The 18,143-nt window shown below is 47.0% G+C and overlaps 1 long non-coding RNA gene across 12 annotated transcripts; it reads left to right on the top strand.

The window, feature by feature from the left end:
- Window positions 1-1,615: 1,615 nt before the first annotated feature.
- LOC309354356 lies at window positions 1,616-16,487 on the top strand. 12 transcript variants are annotated; one of them, XR_014162209.1, is made up of 5 exons: window positions 1,616-2,505; window positions 3,387-3,454; window positions 7,889-8,115; window positions 8,646-8,701; window positions 8,976-9,850. It is a non-coding gene; the product is annotated as an uncharacterized lncRNA (long non-coding RNA). The 12 variants fall into 12 exon arrangements; XR_014162210.1 differs by lacking the exon at window positions 1,616-2,505 and adding an exon at window positions 3,074-3,274 and having other exon boundaries at window positions 3,393-3,454; XR_014162203.1 differs by lacking the exons at window positions 1,616-2,505; window positions 3,387-3,454 and adding exons at window positions 5,263-5,674; window positions 16,452-16,487 and having other exon boundaries at window positions 8,976-9,452.
- Window positions 16,488-18,143: the final 1,656 nt, after the last annotated feature.

Genomic DNA, 18,143 nt, shown 5'->3' with positions numbered 1-18,143 from the left:
TTGCTACTGGGGTGGATTTTGCCAAAAGATGGCGTGTACATCTGTCCTGGTTGTGAATAAAAGAATCTTGCCCGCAGCTCCTTTTAGAAGACATCTGAAGGCAACCATGTATTGGGAATTTTTTTGTCTAAATTATTATTATTATTATTATTATTATTATTATTATGTCACTTTATTAGCTGCTATGCTTCTCAATATGATCTGGTTGGCCTCTGATTGGAATTGTAAGCCTGTGAAAGGGAAGCCCCAATGCCCAGGATCTTTTGGTGGATGTCATGTACTTTAAATGCTCATTGGATGCACTTTAAATCACAGGATCATAGAAATGTAGAGTTGGGAGGGATCCTGAGGGTCATCTAGTCCAGCCGCCTGCAATGCAGGAATCTCAGCTAAAGCATCCATGGCAGATGGCCATCCCACCTCTGCTGAAAAACCTCCAAGGAAGGAGAGTCTACTGCCTCCTGAGGAATTTCTTCCCACTGTCAAACAGCTCTTGCTGTCAGAAAGTTCTTCCTGACGTTGAGTCGGAATCTCCTTTTTGTAGCTTGAAGCCATGGCTTCAAGTCCTAAGGGCCTCTGGAGCAGGAGAAAACAAGCTTCCTCCCTGTGACGGCCCTTGAGATATGGTCAGGGCTTCATGGTGTGGCTCCCATATCCATGTCCAGAGGGACAGAGAGCAAAAGGTTTCTCTCTCCCCTTTCTCCAGCCCAGGCAGAATTGCAAGGGGTCAGTGCATCTGGCTGGTAAGGAGATGGTTGGAGTTTGGAGCCCAGCCAGGGCTGGCTGTGGGCAGGATCCTGGCATTGCCGGGGGTTGGACTAGATGACCCTTGGCATCCCTTCCAACTCTACCATCAAGCAGCCAAAGGAAGGGGCAGGGGAGCAAGATGCAGAACAAGGGGAGGCACAACCACACACCCCAACAGCCGTATAGAAATCAATAGGACTCCTTTTCTAAGTCGGGGCTGCACGGTGTGGCTCTCATATCCATGTCTCCCTGGCTCCCTGGCTTGCCTTGTCCACAGCTGTCGAAAGCTTGGCAGGTCCTCAGCTGTGGTCCCCAGATGAGATTTTTTGTTATGAAAAACTGGTTGGTAACTTCCTCTGTTTTTATTTTCCTTCCTGTCTCACAGCTTCTCAAAAAGGAAGGCGAATGCAGCGGCTGTGGTGCCAGGAAGCACTGCAAGTTGTGGTATGTTAATTCCATGGGGAATCCATTCCCCACATGTGCCATATAGGGCTGGGGTGTGGAGCAGGCCCGCCTCACCCCACCCCCAAATAATTGGGGAGGGCCCAGGGGACCCCGGTGCCCTAGAGTGGATGCTTATGCCAGGAAAATACAATGTCCTTCGTCTCTCCCAGGGCCATGGTTTGGGAGAGCGGCTTAAGGCTAAGAAGCAGCAGCCGAGCGGTGCCATGGGGAAACCAAAATTTGAAGGTATGCTGTGACCTTCTGTGGCAGGGGAAGTTGCCCCCCAAACATTGAGGAAGGGAGGGAACTGGGAAGGCAGACAGGAGGGGGTGAAAGAAAAAATATTGAGGGTGCTGTGCCCCAGAAGATTATTGGGGACGTCCCACGGGACCCCTGTCGCCTAGAGAGTACAATGTCATGGTTTAGGAAAACCTCCAGAAGCCCAGCAGCGGTGCCACGAAACCAACCAAAATGTGGAGATATGCTGTGACCTTGTGTGGCAGGGGAAGTTTTTCACAGTCATCTTGCCAGTTGGAGAAGGAAGGCCTGATTTAGATATCCCTATAGTTTACGTGAAGTGTTTGTCTGTGGTCCACCTGGGCAGGACACGGAGCGTGATCCTCTCCCATGCCAACACCACATCCCAAGGTTGGGCCTGGGCCGTTTTAGGTTGGCATGACCAGTGTGCTTACACTGGGCACCATGCTGCAGAGGGTGCCAAAACAATGCTGAAGAACAAGAGGGAGGGGTGCCAAATTTTAGCATTGCACAGGGCACTCTTCAAATTTGAGTGCCAATGTCTACCCTGGTTGGGAATGCTTCTGTGGAGATTAATTCCAGAATTCTCCCCACCCACATCCTTCCTAGAAAAAAGTAAAAATCTTTGGTCCAGAACCTAGGTACTACACCCTCACTAAAAGAGATTGTATGGATGATTCACTAAATGATGACGTGTGTACCTGAGCTTATGGCCTCAAATTCTCTTTATCCTATATGCTGCTTTATTACAAAAATGACGACTAGACTACTGATCCTTAAACTGAATAGTTATTTGCCCAACCACCCCCTCCAGAACCCACTGCTCTCAACTGACTCTCAACTGCCTCGCATTCAAACTCCTTTTCAAATCCTCATCCAATCATCACTCACCACCAGAATTCCATATTCTCCCTTTCCCCCTCCCTCCTTAACATTCCCATAATAATTCTAATACTATTACCTTAATAACCCTATTCCATTCAACATTTTTAACATGCTGCTCCCTATAACCATATTGTTAGAAGCACTTGAGTTCCTGGTTCCTAGGAAATGGGGGTGAGGAAACTGCAGGTTCTTCATCGCTCTTCTAAAAAGCAGATGTCTTCCCCCAAATGATCCTGGGAATGGCAGTTTGTTAGGGGTTCTGGGGGTTGTAGGTCTGTGAGAGGGAAGCCGCAATGCCCAGGATCATTCAGGGGAAAGTCATGTGCTTTAAAGGGACATTGGATGCTCTTTAAAACATAGCATCATAGAATTGTAGAGTTGGAAGGGACCCTGATGGTCATCTAGTCCAACCCCCTGCAATGTAGGAATCGCAACTAGATGATCCATGGCTGATGGGCATCCAAGCGCTGCCTAAAAACCTCCAAGGAAAGAGAGTCACTGTTTCAGGCCCTAAGGGCCTCTGGAGGAGAAGAAAACAAGCTTGCACCATCCTCCTTGTGATGGCCCTTTAGACTTTGCTTATTGAAAGGGCTGCATGGTGTGGCTCTCATATCAGTGTTATGAGAGTGTAAGCAACACATTTCTCTCTCCCCTTTCTCCACACCATGCAGAATTGCAATGGTAACCAGAAGGTTGGAGTTTGGAGTCCAGCCAGGGCTGGCTGTGGGCAGCCGGGGTTGGACTAGATGACCCCTGGGATCCCCTCCAGCCCTGCCATGCTATGATTATATCAAGCAGCTAAAGGAACAAAAAGATGCTTCTGAAACATTTGGGAATCATAGGAAGACTCTCCACACCAGTGGATTCCAGCAAGAGCTTGTATCTTCCTTAGGAGAGAGGCAGGCCAGAACAAGGGGGGAAATGCTCCAACTTCAGGCAAGTGGAGATGCCAGTTGAGTGCCCCATATTATAGGAATGCTTCCTTCCCATGTCTCCCACCCTCATGTGCCAGACTGGTGCTAGCATGGCTGGGAGCCCTGTTTTCTTTGCAGGGAAAGAGCCTTTCCCCAACATTTACTTCATTCTGGCCAAATCCCTGGAGAGACGTGACAACCCTCAGGTATTGGGGCAGAAGGAAGGAAGGGGTCCTTGTGAAACACATTTGGGGAGTCTGTGGCTTCCAGCAAGTGCATTTCAGAAGCATTGCTCCCTCCAACCGGTTAGGCTGAGTATAGGCCTCTCCTCCATGCAATTGTCTAACCCTCTTTGAAAGCCATCCCATCCTAGATGCTCTTGTGGTGCATATGATTCTCCCATGTTTCCTTGTTCCTGCAAGGAGATGACTATCGTGAGCTTCTTTGGTTAACATCTATCTGGGCTGGGAAATATTAAAGAGTCAGAGGACTGGTGAGCTTCCCTTGAAGCACAACTGATCAAAGGCAGGCAGATCTGTTAGCATCTTGATAAAGATGCTCCAATGACAAAGGATGCTATCATACCCAGCAAGTGTCTCAGAAAAAGGTCCCAAGCTGATGGACAAGAGAGCAGGTTAAGTGGTCAGCGGGGCTCCAGGTTGCCATTTCTGGATCCCACCACAGCCCTTCCAAGTTGCCCAAGAAATCAATGCCACCACCGTTTTTTCCTCGCACCTCCTCCTCATGATCACCTCGTGGGGCCTTCTCAGGCATACCCTGTGTCTGAACCAGCAGATCCCACCCAGTCAGAAAAGGAGTGTGTGCAGTCATACCAGAAATAAGCAAAATAACTAAGCAGGTACCCGAAGTCACCCCAGAACTGGCCCTACTGAAGATATTACAAGATAACAATGCCCACTCACACAAGAAATAAATACTGCACGCAGTATTTCTTTTTAAATTGGCTTCAAGTGCATCTAATATAGGAATAAAGGATTTTATCCTAAATTTATCTCTTGAAGAAAGTGCATCTAAGGCATCAGGTGCACTTCTGTCATTTCTTTGCCGTTTCCTCATTCTTTGTCTCCTTGTTTTGTAGTTAACATTTGGCAAGGTGGCTTTTGCTTGTTTCTCAAGCTCATCAAAATATTCCCTTTCAAAAATCCAGAAGTGAACTGTACAAACTTGCACAAGAACTCAATAACAGGTCTGATTTCTGAAGGGCTTTGCTGACCTTGTGAAAACGACCTAGCACGCGGATTTATATCTCTAAGATTCTGTAGACTTTGGCTGTGAACTGGGGCCCTACAAAATAATAATAATAATAAAGTTGCGCCCCACTGCTTCAAATTGGGCCCCACTGCCTTGCCCTGAGTCTCATAGTTGCTGGGCCTGAGTTGCCCTGCCCTCGCATGAAGTCTTGGCTTTGCAATTTTGGGAGAGGGGAGGCTGCCCGCTGGGAGGGGGGCAGGCTGGGGAGGCCCCATAGATTTAGAAGCCCTGGGCTTCAGCCTACTTAGCCTATACAAAAATCTGACACTGCCCCCCCTCTTTTCTTCCCAACCCTGTACTGCATGTAACACCAATGTCTAACAACAAATGTAAGTGAAGATCCTAAAGAGACAATGCTAGAGGGGGAATTGTTTTATTTAAAAAAAGAAAAGGTGTGGGGCAGACTCCAGTATTTAAAGAGCCCCCACCCCTATTACATCATTAGAACCAGAACATAAACCTATGAAACTAGAAAAGAGCAAAAAAAAAAATCAATGTTTGATCCAGAATCTAGGTATTACACCCTCACTAAAGGAGACTGTAGGGATGATTCAGTAAATGATTGTAGGATGACGTGTGTACCTGAGCTTATGGCCTCAAATTCTTTTTATCTCATATGCTGCTTTATTACAAAAATGGCGACTAGACTAATAATAATAATAATAATTTATATTTTTATTTATACCCTGCCCTCCTAATAAATTTTATTTATACCCCGCCCTCCCCAGTCAAGACCGGGCTCAGGGCGGCTAACACCAGGTATAAAAACAATTGATTAAAATACAACTTAAAATCAATATTAAAACACAACATTAAAATGCAGCCTCATTTCAGTAAAAACTCAAATCAAAAACTTTTTGACTACTGATCCTAAACTGAATAGTTAGTTGCCCAACCACCCCCTCCAGAACCCACTGCTCTCAACTGACTCTCAACTGCCTCGCATTCAAACTCCTTTTCAAATCCTCATCCAATCATCACTCACCACCAGAATTCCATATTCTCCCTTTCCCCCTCCCTCCTTCCTTGACATTCCCATAATAATTCTAATGCAATTACCTTAATAACCCTATTGCATTCAATATTTTAGACACGCTGCTCCCTATAACCATACTGTTAAAAGCACTTGAGTTCCTGGTTCCTAGGAAATGGGGGTGAGGAAACTGCAGGTTCTTCATCCCTGTTCTAAAAAGCAGATGTCTTCCCCTAAACAATCCCAGGAATTGTAGTTTGTTTTTTTAAATAATATTTATTGAAGTTTAAACAAAATTACAAAAATAAAGAAAAATAAAACAAAAAATACAAAATACAAAAAAACAATTAAAAACAAATCAATTTTTCCATATCATATCTTTCATTTACTTGTTTCCTTGACCTCCTCACACCTCCCTATTTTGTATTCTAGTTCAGTTGGTTAATTCAGCAAATCCTTTCCATCTTTGTTTTTATCTTAATAATTTATCTTAATATATTATAACTTTACATTCTCACCTGTTAACAATCCATTTTTACATACTCCTTTGTAACATTACTGCTAAAACCACATAATTTCATTCCAGCATCCTTCTAACATTCCTTAATTTTACAATGTTTCTGTAGATAATCTTTAAATTTCTTCCAATCTTCTTCCACCGACACTTCTCCCTGGTCTCGGATTCTGCCAGTCATTTCCCCCAGTTCCATGTAGTCCATCAACTTCATCTGCCATTCTTCCCGGGTGGGTAGATCTTGTGTCTTCCAATACTTTGCGATAAGTATTCTTGCTGCTGTTGTTGCATACATAAAAAAAGTTCTGTCCCTCTTTAGCACCAATTGGCTGACCATGCCCAGGAGAAAGGCCTCTGGTTTCTTCAGAAAGGTATATTTAAATACCTTTTTCATTTCATTATAGATCATCTCCCAAAAAGCCTTAATCCTTGGGCACGTCCACCAAAGGTGAAAGAATGTACCTTCAGTCTCTTTACATTTCCAGCATTTATTATCAGGCAAATGATATATTTTCGCAAGCTTGACTGGTGTCATGTACCACCTGTATATCATTTTCATAATATTCTCTCTTAAGGCATTACATGCCGTAAACTTCATACCTGTGGTCCATAACTGTTCCCAGTCAGCCAACAAATTATTGTGTCCAACATCTTGTGCCCATTTAATCATACCAGATTTCACCGTTTCATCCTGAGTATTCCATTTCAGCAGCAGGTTATACATCCTTGACAGGGTCTTAGTTTTGGGATCTAACAATTCTGTTTCCAATTTTGATTTTTCCACCTGGAAGCCAATTTTATTGTCCAAATTGTATGCCTCCCAGGAATTGTAGTTTGCTAGGGGTTCTGGGGGTTGTTGGTCTGTGAGAGGGAAGCCGCAATGCCCAGGATCATTCAGGGGAAAGTCATGTGCTTTAAAGGCACATTGGATGCTCTTTAAAACACGGCATCATAGAATTGTAGAGTTGGAAGGGACCCCGAGGGTCATCTAGTCCAACCCCCTGGAATGCAATTCCTCCCTCCTCCCTGTGACGGCCCTAGAGAGCAAAACGTTTCTCTCTCCCCTTTCTCCACCCCATGTAGAATTGCAAGGGGTCAGTGCATCTGCTTGGTAAGAAAATGGTTGGAGTCTGGAACCCAGCCAGGGCTGGCTGTGGGCAGGATCCTGGCATTGCCGGGGGTTGGACTAGATGACCCTTGGGATCCCTTCCAACTCTACCAACTCTGGTGACGGGGGCAGCCTCCAAGACCACATAACACCGGTCTTGAAAGACCACATTGGCTCCCAGTACATTTCCGAGCACAATGCAAAATATTGGTGTTGACCTTTAAAGCCCTAAACAGCCTCAAGGGCCCAGTATACCTGAAGGAGCGTCTCCACCCCCATCGTTCAGCCCAGACACTGAGGTCCAGCTCTGAGGGCCTTCTGGGGGTTTCCTCAGGGCCTTCTTGGTGGTGGCACCCTCCCTGTGGAACGCCCTCCCATCAGATGTCAAAGAGATAAAGTACCTGACATTTAGAAGAAATCTGAAGGCAGCCATGTTTAGGGAAGTTTTTAATGTGTGACATTTTAATGTATTTTTAATCTTTGTTGGAAGCTGCCCAGAGTGACTGGGGAGACACAGCCAGATGGGTTGGATACAAATAAATTATTATTATTATTATTATTATTATTATTATTATTATTATTATTATTATTATTATACCATGCTGTGATTCTATATAAGCAGCTAAAGGAAGGGGCGGGGGAGCAAGATGCAGAACCAAGGGAGGCACAACCACACACCTCAACAGCACCCTCTGGCCTGACCCACAGTGACCCACTATGGCCTCATCCCAGCACACTTTGACCCCCCCCTAATTTTTTTTTTCTTTATTCAGCTGCCTGACAACCCAGCAGCCTGGCCCCTGTTTGCCAGCTGATGTCACAAAGTGCCGTTTTGCAAGCAAGGGGTCCTTCTGAAACATTTGGGAGTCGTAGGAACACTCCCCCCCCCCCCCGGTGGCTTCCAGCAAGAACTTGCTTTGCAGCGAGGGAAAGACTCAGCCTGGGAGCTACCACATCTTGGGAGGGACTGGAGCCCGGACGAAGGACTCTTTCCTCAGAGGTAATGGGACAGGGGGACAGACAGTTGCCTTAGGAAACACACAAGAAAGGCCTGCAGGATCAGGCCAAGGGCCTGTCTGGTCCAGCCTCCTCTTCTCCCAGGGACCACCCAGATGCGAGTGGGAATGCCGCAAACAGGATCCAAGCCCAAGAGCCCTCTTCCCACCTGGAACTTCCTGCAACAGCTTTTCTGAAGCATTGTTTCCTCCATCAGGACTAGTAGCCTTTTACCGCCCCCTCCTCCGTTCAGTCACCTAATCCTATTTTAAGGCCATGCAGTTAGAGACGCTCTTCTGCTGCATCTCCTGGTCATCTGATGGTTCCTGAAAAAAGGCAGCTCTTGTGAGCTCCACAGTGGGATCTACTTTCAGTCCCTGGGGTGGGTGTGACAGCTGAATGGGGGTCTGAGGGGACGTTCTGTCCCTGGCATTCGGTCTGTGAAAGACCATTCACATGTTCAGGGATTCTTCCCTCGAAGCAGTGCATAGCATTGAGTTCTCCCCTGCTTCAAAGATCCCTTCTTTCTTCCAGGATCTCCTGTCTGTACCGCTGTGGCTGCTGCCAAAGCCACCATGTAAATAGAACAGGTAAGTTGAGAATAGAGAGTATGTGTTCATGCTGTGGAGGCACTTCTGAAAAAAGGCTGACACTATTAAGACAGATTTGGGAACTGGGGGACAACTCTCATTTTCCTTGACAAGAGTACAACTGTGAAGATTACAAAACTCAGGAGCCCTCAGTGATTTTATCTCCTGCAAATTTGCACAGCAGCATGGTGGGACAAGGCGATAATTGGGGAATCCGCTGACAGTGAGAGGCCATTCACATGAGAGCCCATACGATATCCTACTTCCTCCACAGAGTCATGGCTCCAGGGATGAGGCTCCAGCTCCCGGGATAAAGGACCAGAGGACATCCCTGCGGTTCCTGGTTGCCATTCCTCGTGCCTCTTCCCCACTGCCCCTTCTCCATGCATGCATGGCTCAGTCTCGGTCCTGTCTGGCGCAGAAGAAGCAGCCAAAGCTTCCTCCAATTAAGACAGCTGCTCAGCCAATTTCTGTGAGAGAGGAGACTTTGGCTGCTGCTTCTGAGCTAGGCCAGCCAGGATGGAGCCCAGACGCCCGTACGGAGGCCAAGTGGGGAAAGCTTCTAAGATGAGGTAGGAGAAAATGTTTCCCTCCCATGTCCCTGGCCCTCATGCCTCAGACTGGTGCTATATTGGAGGGGAGCCAGGCACCTGCTAATGTCTTTGTTTGCTTTGCAGCAAGAGAAAACAGCAGCCTGGGAACCACCTCGCTGAAGGGAATGGAGCCCAGGAAAAGGACAGATGAGTCGCAGGTACAGGGGCAGGGGGAAGGGGGGGGCCTTATGAAATACCTAAGAACGGCCTGCTGGATAAGACCAAGGGCTCAACTCGTCCAGCATCCTCTTCTCCCAGGAGCCACCCAGATGCCTGTGGGAAACCTCCAAACAGGGGGTCAATCAGATTGTTCCTGCCAAAAGGCAGCTCTTGTTGGCTCAGCAGTAGGATCTTCTTTAAGTCCCTGGGGTGGGTGTGACAGCTGAATGGGTGTCCCAGGTGACGTTCTGTCTCTGGCGTTTGGTCTGTGACAGACCATTCACATGTTCAGGGGTTCTTACCCCCAAACAGCCCTTAACGTCAAGTTCTTCCCTGCTTTAAAGATCCCTTCTTTCTTGCATGATCTCCCACCTGCACTGCTGTGGCTGCTGCCCAAGTCTCCCTCCAAAAGAAGACCACTGTAGAAGATACTAAAATCTTTTGGAGACTGAAATTTCCTACTACAAACAACGTGATTAACAGACATCAGATTTTTTCTGGTTGAAACTATACAGTATTAGATACAGAGAGACCACTTTAATTTAATAAAGAAGTATGTTGTTAAAATGTAGTTCATGGAATGTAAAAGGTTTTAATAGTAAACTTAAAAGATATAGAGTGTATATTAAAGGGGGGGTGGGATGTTATCTGTATGCAGGAAACGCATATATCTCCTTTGTGCACCACTGTGGCTGCTGCCAAAGCCTACCATGAAAAGAACAGGTAAGAGGAAGGGGAAATTTGCATGTAGTGGGGAGAACACGCTACAAGTTGAGTGTACGTGTTCATGCTATGGAGGCATTTCTGTAAAAAGACTTACACTAATAAGGCGGTTTTGGGAACTGCGGCCCTCCTACAGGTGATGCTCGATTACAACTCCCATTGTCCTTGACCATTTCCCCTTTTGTCCTGCTTTTCAACTGAAAAGGACAAAAATACCCAGCTCTTGCTCCTTATGGGAGACAGAGACCTCGCTTGTAATACGCAAGGTCAGAGTAAAACAGAATACAACCAAAGCAACGTGAAGCAAAGCAGCAGAGACGCCTGATCGTGGGGGCAACTGTCGCCCATCGCCTGCACTCCTCCGCCACCTGCTGGGGTCGGCTTTGCTCAGGGCTGGTGTGGCTGCTATCCGCGACTTTGGCACTGCCCCATGTATGCCCACATTGAGGACTACGGGGCTGTTCACCTCTGTAGGATAGCAGACGTCACGGCGGCCATCAGCTTGGCACAAGTGGCCTTGGGTTTTGTGCTCCCGTTCGCAGTCATGGCAGCCTGCTACACAGCGATCACCCGCGCTCTCCTGGCCTCTCTATGTGCCCAGTCTCTCAAGGCCCTGCACTTGATTTTGGCCCTGGTCTTGGTCTTCTTGGCTCTGCAGTTGCCCTATGCACTGCTTACCACACTCGACACGGCTGATTTGATGGGACACCAGGCGTCGAGCTGCAAAGTCATCCTCCGCTGGGACTTGGCCCTCCTCATTACTAGTGCCTTGGCCTTCTTTTCCTGCTTTTCAGCCAAACACCCAGGTGGCCACGCTGCAAGTGGACGTTCAGCAGCTTCTGGGGTCCATCTGGCAGCTTACAGGGGAGATGCGATGGGCCTTGCCTGGATGATGCCATGGCGCAGCTCTCAGGGAAATGCAGTGATGCGCAATCTCGCCCTGGCCCTCCCTGGCTACCCATAGAATAGAATCCTATTATTATAAATAAAATCCTCATAGATTCTTATTATGTTGGTTCCACCTGTTACTTATTTTAGCACCCTCTTTGGAAGGGTCAGATGAGCTGTTACATCAGTACAGGGACTGGCATTACTTAACAGCTGGGGGATAAGCTGGCCGGATAAAAACAATTGATTTTGCTAATTCTGGAGACTGGATCGCCCTGATGGTGACATGGTGCAGCTCTCAGGGAAAAGGCAGCAATACAAAAATCTTGCACTGGCGCTCCCTGGCTACTCGTACATGAACTGCATCCAAAAAATTAGCCCATCAGCATTTCTTGAATTAGCAGGGTTTAGTCCCATAACCTATTTTGAAATTCTGGCATTCATCCCTGGAACAATAATAAAGAACTGAGCACTTCTGAGCATGTACAGAGTGTCTTTCCCCAAGAGTTGGGTAAAGATAGCTAGCCTTGACACACCTGAATGTGGAAAGGAAATATTTTATGGGCAGCAGAGGGATAAGTGGAAAAGATTATTTTATTATTATTATTATTATTATTATTATTATTATTATTATTATTATTATTATTATTATTATTGTCACCCATCACTGACGTATGTGGCCTGGCTCCCTGGCTTGACTTGTCCACAGCTGTTGATAGTTTGGCAGGTCCTCAGCTGTGGTCCCCATATTATATTTTCTGTTGTGAATATGTTGAGTATAATGTTGAACCATACGGCCTTTCCATGCCTCTCTTTTCTTAACTCTAAGGCTGCGTATACATCACACCTTCAAGTCATGACGTCATTTCATTATAATGGCAACCTACACACTCATTGTTCCTAAACATGTTCTTAAAGGTAAAGGGACCCCGACAGTTAAGTCCAGTCGGAACGACTCTGGGATTGTGGCGCTCATCTCGCTTTACTGGCTGAGGGAGCCGACGTTTGTCTGCAGACAGTTTTTCCGGGTCATGTGGCCAGCATGACTGAGCCACTTCTGGCGAAACCAGAGCAACGCACGGAAACACTGTTTACCTTCCCACCGGAGTGGTACCTATTGATCTGCTTGCAGTTCGACATGCTTTCGAACTGCTAGGTTGGCAGGAGCTGGGACTGAGCAACGGGAGCTCACCCCATCGCGGAGATTTGAACCACCGATCTTCCGACTGGCAAACCCTAGGCTCATTTTAAAGAGAATTTCCCAAAGTTTCACGATCTTGCTACTCTGGGGGTACAGCTAAACCTTTAGTCTCAGAGTATAAGGACATAGAAAAAATCACAGAATTGTGGAGTTGGAAGAGACCTTGAGGACATCTAGTCCAACCCCCTGCAATGCAGGAATCATTTTGCCCCACATGGGGCTGGAACCCACAACCCTGAGATTAAGAGTCTCGTGCTCTACTGACTGAGCTATCCAGGATTATTGTTCTGGTAATGCTGAAAATGGAGGTCGGCACATGTCCAGGTAAATTTTTTATTTAATATAATCCAAGGCTGGTATTGATAGATCCTCAACACAAATTCAACCCTGCTTCATGCCCTTCTATAGCCTTACAAATGACAAGTATTGATTTAGTTAATGTATGTAAGGATGTAACGCAGATGCTTTCAAAAACTGTATTTTGCTGCCCCCACCTGGCCAGAGCTGGATTCAGATATTGCGTCCCTTGAATTCAGCTTTCCGAATTGATGCTTCTGAGATTTTGACTCCCCGATCCAAGAAGCTATGCTACTCACCTCAGTGATTTTTTGAAAGCAGCTCAGTGTCCAGCAAGAACGTGGCTTGATAATAATACATCAGGTCATGCCTGTTCTTTTGGCATACTTATAATGCATGTATTCTCTTCAACAATAATGCATTATCCAGACTCTCTCTTCCCCTCCCTGCTCTCCTGACTTGGCTTCTCGCTGTTGATGTTACTTGGATGTCAAGACGGATGAATGATGCAGCGAGAAAACAACTAAAAAGGTGGCGCAGAATACCAGCTGGTGGAGATACAGGTATCTGTCATGGCTGCACCTAACTCACTGCAAATAAGGACTGGATCTGGGCCCTTCTGTCTGCAAGGGAGACGCTCCACCACAGAGCCACTTATAAAGGAGGAACATAGTAGTTAGGTTACCTGTGAGGCGGTGGCATAAGGCATGCCTCTCCCCTATGGCTTCAGTTCCCCCGAAACGTAGGAACCGTCGCCTTCACAATAGGTAAAGGTAAAGGCACCCCTGACCATTAGGTCCAGTCGTGGCCGACTCTGGGGTTGCGGCGCTCATCTTGCTTTATTGGCCGAGGGAGCCGGGGTACAGCTTCCGGGTCATGTGGCCAGCATGACTAAGCTGCTTCTGGCGAACCAAATCTGTTAACACCTGAGCTGGCTGGGCACATCGCCCAAGGGGAAGTGGGAATGAGCCCCAAAGGTATGGTGGGTACACAGCCTATGTGAAGGAGATGAGGACAGGTGCCCCACCTAGGCCTGAAGTCACTTAGGCCTCAAAACTGTCCAAAATTCCTTTTGTCTTCTAAAAATCCACAGCTAAAGTTTTCCTCTGTTTTCTCACAAGATGCTGTTGCAAAGGCAAACCGTTACTGTACTTTTATCAGTACGAGAGAGCTTCAAAAAAGCTAATGAATAGGCTCTGTCAGAGCAAGCCTGAGAACTGACTCTTATCCCATTCGGTTGTAACATATCTTTGGGCACGCTGAGCGCAAGGTTTCTCATCCCCCTTTCCTGGGAAGGGCGCCAAGAGTCCCAAGATAGGAGCTTTCTGTTCATGCTCAGAGGAACTCATGGGGCAGGACTCTTGAGGAGGAGGAGAAGGGGGAGGGAACTGGAAGGGGAATATATGCTCTGTGCAAATGACTGTGAACCCGTGCTTGTTTGTGAATCTATCACACTTGCTCCTTCTACCAGTTCGTGGATGGTAGAAATAAAGCTTTTTCTCTGAAATTATTCCTTGAGTGTCTGCTGACTCCCATTTTCCCCTTCCCGTGCGCAATACTCTTCCCAACCCAAGGGCAAAGCCTCATAAGGCTACATATGGTTTCTTTCTTTCCTTCTTTTTAATTTTATTTTCAATGCATAATTACAATATAAGATTCAAAAATAAAGCATAAATAAGAAAAACCAAAGAAAAAATAAAAATAAAAGAAAAACTATATCAACAACAAAAGATATTAAAACATACATACATTTTGACTTCCTTCCAAACTTTTTAAACTTCAAATTTCCCATTTATCTTATTTTTTTGTGTCATTTTATTTACATATATGTTACTTCTGGTTTTATGCCTTTTATAGCCGTTTCTTCATTTCACTAACCCTGCAAAACTCATTCATTACATATTGATATATTTATTCCAGAACCATGTTTTTTATGTACTCTTTAACACAGTCCCATTCTTTTATAAATTTTTGATCTGATTGCCCCCTCAAGACTGCCGTTAACCTTGCTGACTCTCCCACTCACATGAGAGCCCATACTGGATCCTGCTTCCTCCACAGGGCCACGCTCCAGGGACGAGGCTCCAGTTCCAGCTCCCACGATGGAGGGCGAGAGAACACCCTGGCAGTTCCCGGCTGCCATCCCTCTTCCCCACTGCCCCTTCTCCGTACGGGCATGGCTCCTTCCCGGCCCTGTTTGGCACAGAAGCAGCAGCCAAAGTTTCCTCCCATTAAAACCGCATCTAGAGTTCTTTCAGAGAGGGAGGAGACTTTGGCTGCTGCTTCTGAGCTAGGCTGGCCAGGACGAAGCCAATGTTTTGGGAAATAGATAGTTCTTCATGTTTGGGCTTCAGTTTAGGCATACAGCTGTCCAGGACCACCTAGATCTCAAGCAAGGTCGTGTTGTCCTTATTCTTGCCATCTTCTTCTTCTTCTTCTTTAGAAATGCTGCCCCAAAAACATTAACACCAGAGCTAGGTTGAGAAATCTTATGAAATCTCAAAAGTTGGCAAAAATATATTGCATTTCAGGTTCTTTCTTTGCCTTCTTAGCCCATATTTCTCCTACTTTCTCCAGGGATGAGGCTTCAGATCCGGCTCCCGGGATGAAGAGCAAGATACCATCCCGGCGGTTCCCGGCTGAGGACCCTCGCGCCGGTTCCCCACTGCCCCGTCTCCGTGCGGGCATGGCTCCTCCCCGGCCCTGCCTGCCACAGAAGCAGCAGACAAGGTTTCCTCCAATTCGAAGAACATCTCGAGTTACTTTAGAGAGGGAGGAAACCTTGGCTGCTGCTTCTGAGCTAGGCCGGCCGGGGCGGAGCCAAGACGCCTGTACGGAGGCGGAGGCCAGGTTTGGGGAACCTGTAAGATCAGGTAGGAGGAAATGCCCCCTTCCCAGGTCCCCACCCTCCTGCCCCAGACTGGGGCTAGCATGGCTGGGAGCGTCGGCTGATGTCTCCTTTGCTTTGCAACGAGGGAACAACTCAGCCTGGGAGCCGCCGCATCCCGGGAGGGACTGAAGCCCAGGTGGAGGATACCTGCCTCGGAGGTAATGGGACAGGGGGAAGCAACCTTCAGCATTTAAAGATCCCTTTAAAGATCCTCTGCTTTAAAGATCCCTTCTTTCTTGCAGAATCTCCCCCCTGCACCGCTGTGGCTACTGCCCAAGCCTCCTCCCAGAAGACCGTAGGATGTTCCTGCGGAACCATAATAAATAGATGCATTTAGCTGAAGTTGCTAATGTCTCTCATTTTTGTCTGAGTGAAACACATGATATGCACACTTACCTTAAGAAATTGTCTGATCCCAGTTTGTACACAGCCTTTCCTTATGGCACATGCCACACACATTGGGAAAGTGGTTTTCTAAATGGATTCCTGAAGGTATCATTGGTTATACCAATCTCCATGATTTGGGACAGGTGAAACAAAAGTTACCTCTGGATGAAATATCATTATATTTTGTGGGGGGGTCTTTACGCTTGGAAACCCAAAACTCACCAGGGGCCCTCTGAGCCTGTGCAAAGGGCATGCCCTTCACCCACGAGGACTGTCTTTCTGCATAGAACCCTGCTACAACTGGCTAGGCTTTATTGCTTTATCTGATCTATGCTTTGCCGCTTGCAATTTGCAGGTTTGGGGTTTGCGGGCCGGGGGGGGGCGCCGAAATGTCATCCTCCTTCAGGGTGGCACCTGGGGCGACTTGCCGGTACGCCCTGGCCACTAACAGGAGCCCAAGAGCCCACCTGGGACTTTCTGTAATGGCTGTTTGAAGCACCGTCCCTGGCATTCGGTCTGTGACAGACCATTCACATGTTCACGGATTCTTCCCTCGAAGCAGCGCGTAGCGTCCAGTTCTCCCCTGCCTCAAAGATTCCTTCTTTCTTGCAGGATCTCGCATGTGCACCGCTGTGGCTGCTGCCAAAACCACCACACAAATAGAATAGGCAAGAGGAAGAAGGGGAAAGTTGCATGGAGCAGGGAGAACACTCTATAAGCTAACAGTCCGTGTTCATGCTGTGTTTACATGCAAAGTTCTTAATTGGTGTTGACAAGAGAGGAAGGTTGTGGGTGACTGTTAACGCTATTTCTCAGCCCATCCTGTCCGCCCTACTGCTGTCTCTGTTTTTGATTTTTTTATTACAGGGTGAAGCTGGGTGATTGTTTTCCCCTTTTGTCCCGAGTTCGAGTGTCCAAAGCCCATGACACCATTGTTAAAGGCTGTTCTCCATTTGGAGTGCTCACAGGCCAGCCTTTCCCGATTGTTTACACATTTCTTTTAGATTTACCTTGAGGGAGTCTTTTAACCTCTTTCGTTGACCACCAGCATTACGCTTTCCATTTGTAAGTTGCTTGGGAAGACGAGAATCAGGCATAGCCCAGGTCTTTAAGCTGCTTCCCAGGCGCTTGGAGGGGGAGGTGCGAGGTATCTGGGCCTTAGCAGAACAAGCCAAGCCCTGGCTTTGTGGCTCACCTAAACTGAGGGAATTTTGTTTCTGGGCAGCTGGCAGAGCCCCTCTTCGCTGGGCATGGGACTGCCACGTGCCCCGGGCTCCACAGGAGACTCACAGTCCCTCTGCGTCTCTGTTCCTTTTGGGCCACCTTCAAACGAGGGCAATGGCGGCTGGACTTGTGATCCTAATCTGAAGAGCTGCCCAGCCCAGCTTCAGGTCCTTCACCAAGTGCCCCCTTCTAGAACCAACCACTCTCAACCGCCTCCCCCCCAACATTCACTCTCCCTTTCCAAGCCTCCTCCAATCATCTCTCCACCATAATTCCTCTCTCTCCCCCCCCCTCCCTCCCTGCTTGACATTCCCTTGAGAATTCTAACAGCATCACCTTATAAGAATCCCCTTAATTACACACAATATCGTTATAGATCTAGAGGGGACCCCACTAAACCCAATAATAATATTTATACCCCGCCCATCTGGCTGAGTTTCCCCAACCACCCTGAGTTGGGAGGGACCCCAAGGGTCATCTAGACCAACCCCCTGCAATGCTGGAATCTCAGCTAAAGCATCTGAAATATACTTGGAGTCGAGTGTGGATTTCATGCCCTTTATTCAGCTTTATATACATTATTTACACAATGGGCCCCACGACAGCATCCATAGCAGACGGCCATCCAACCTCTGCTGAAAAATCTCCAAGGAAGGAGAGTCTACTGCTTCCTGAGGGATTTCTTCCAACTGTCAAGCAGCTCTTGCTGTCAGAAAGTTCTTCCTGAAGTCGAGTTGAGTCGGAATCTCTTTTTTTTTCTTTTAAAGCTTTATTTAACTTTATTTAACTTTCAAGACATACCAAAAAAAAATACAAAAAACAAAGGATATAAAATACAAAAGAGGAAAATAAAAAGGAAAAAAATAAAAAGAGAGGAAAGAACGAGCCGTATACAAAAAAGGATTGTTTGGCGCAAAGATCATTATTCCCTTCTGTTCCATCAATCAGCCTTTCAGTGCCTCCCTCATCTTGGTATCAGGGATCCTTTCTTTTGCGGTATCAATAGCCAGATCTTTGTTGGTGCGCCCTTTACCCTCAAATAATTATCTAGATAATCCAATTCTTTTACTATCATTGTAG

The sequence above is a fragment of the Podarcis melisellensis genome, assembly GCF_964234715.1.
Source record: "Podarcis melisellensis genome assembly, chromosome: 13".
NCBI lineage: Eukaryota > Metazoa > Chordata > Lepidosauria > Squamata > Lacertidae > Podarcis > Podarcis melisellensis.
Note: the sequence above shows the minus strand (reverse complement) of the source record. Positions and strands in the feature narration are given on the sequence as shown.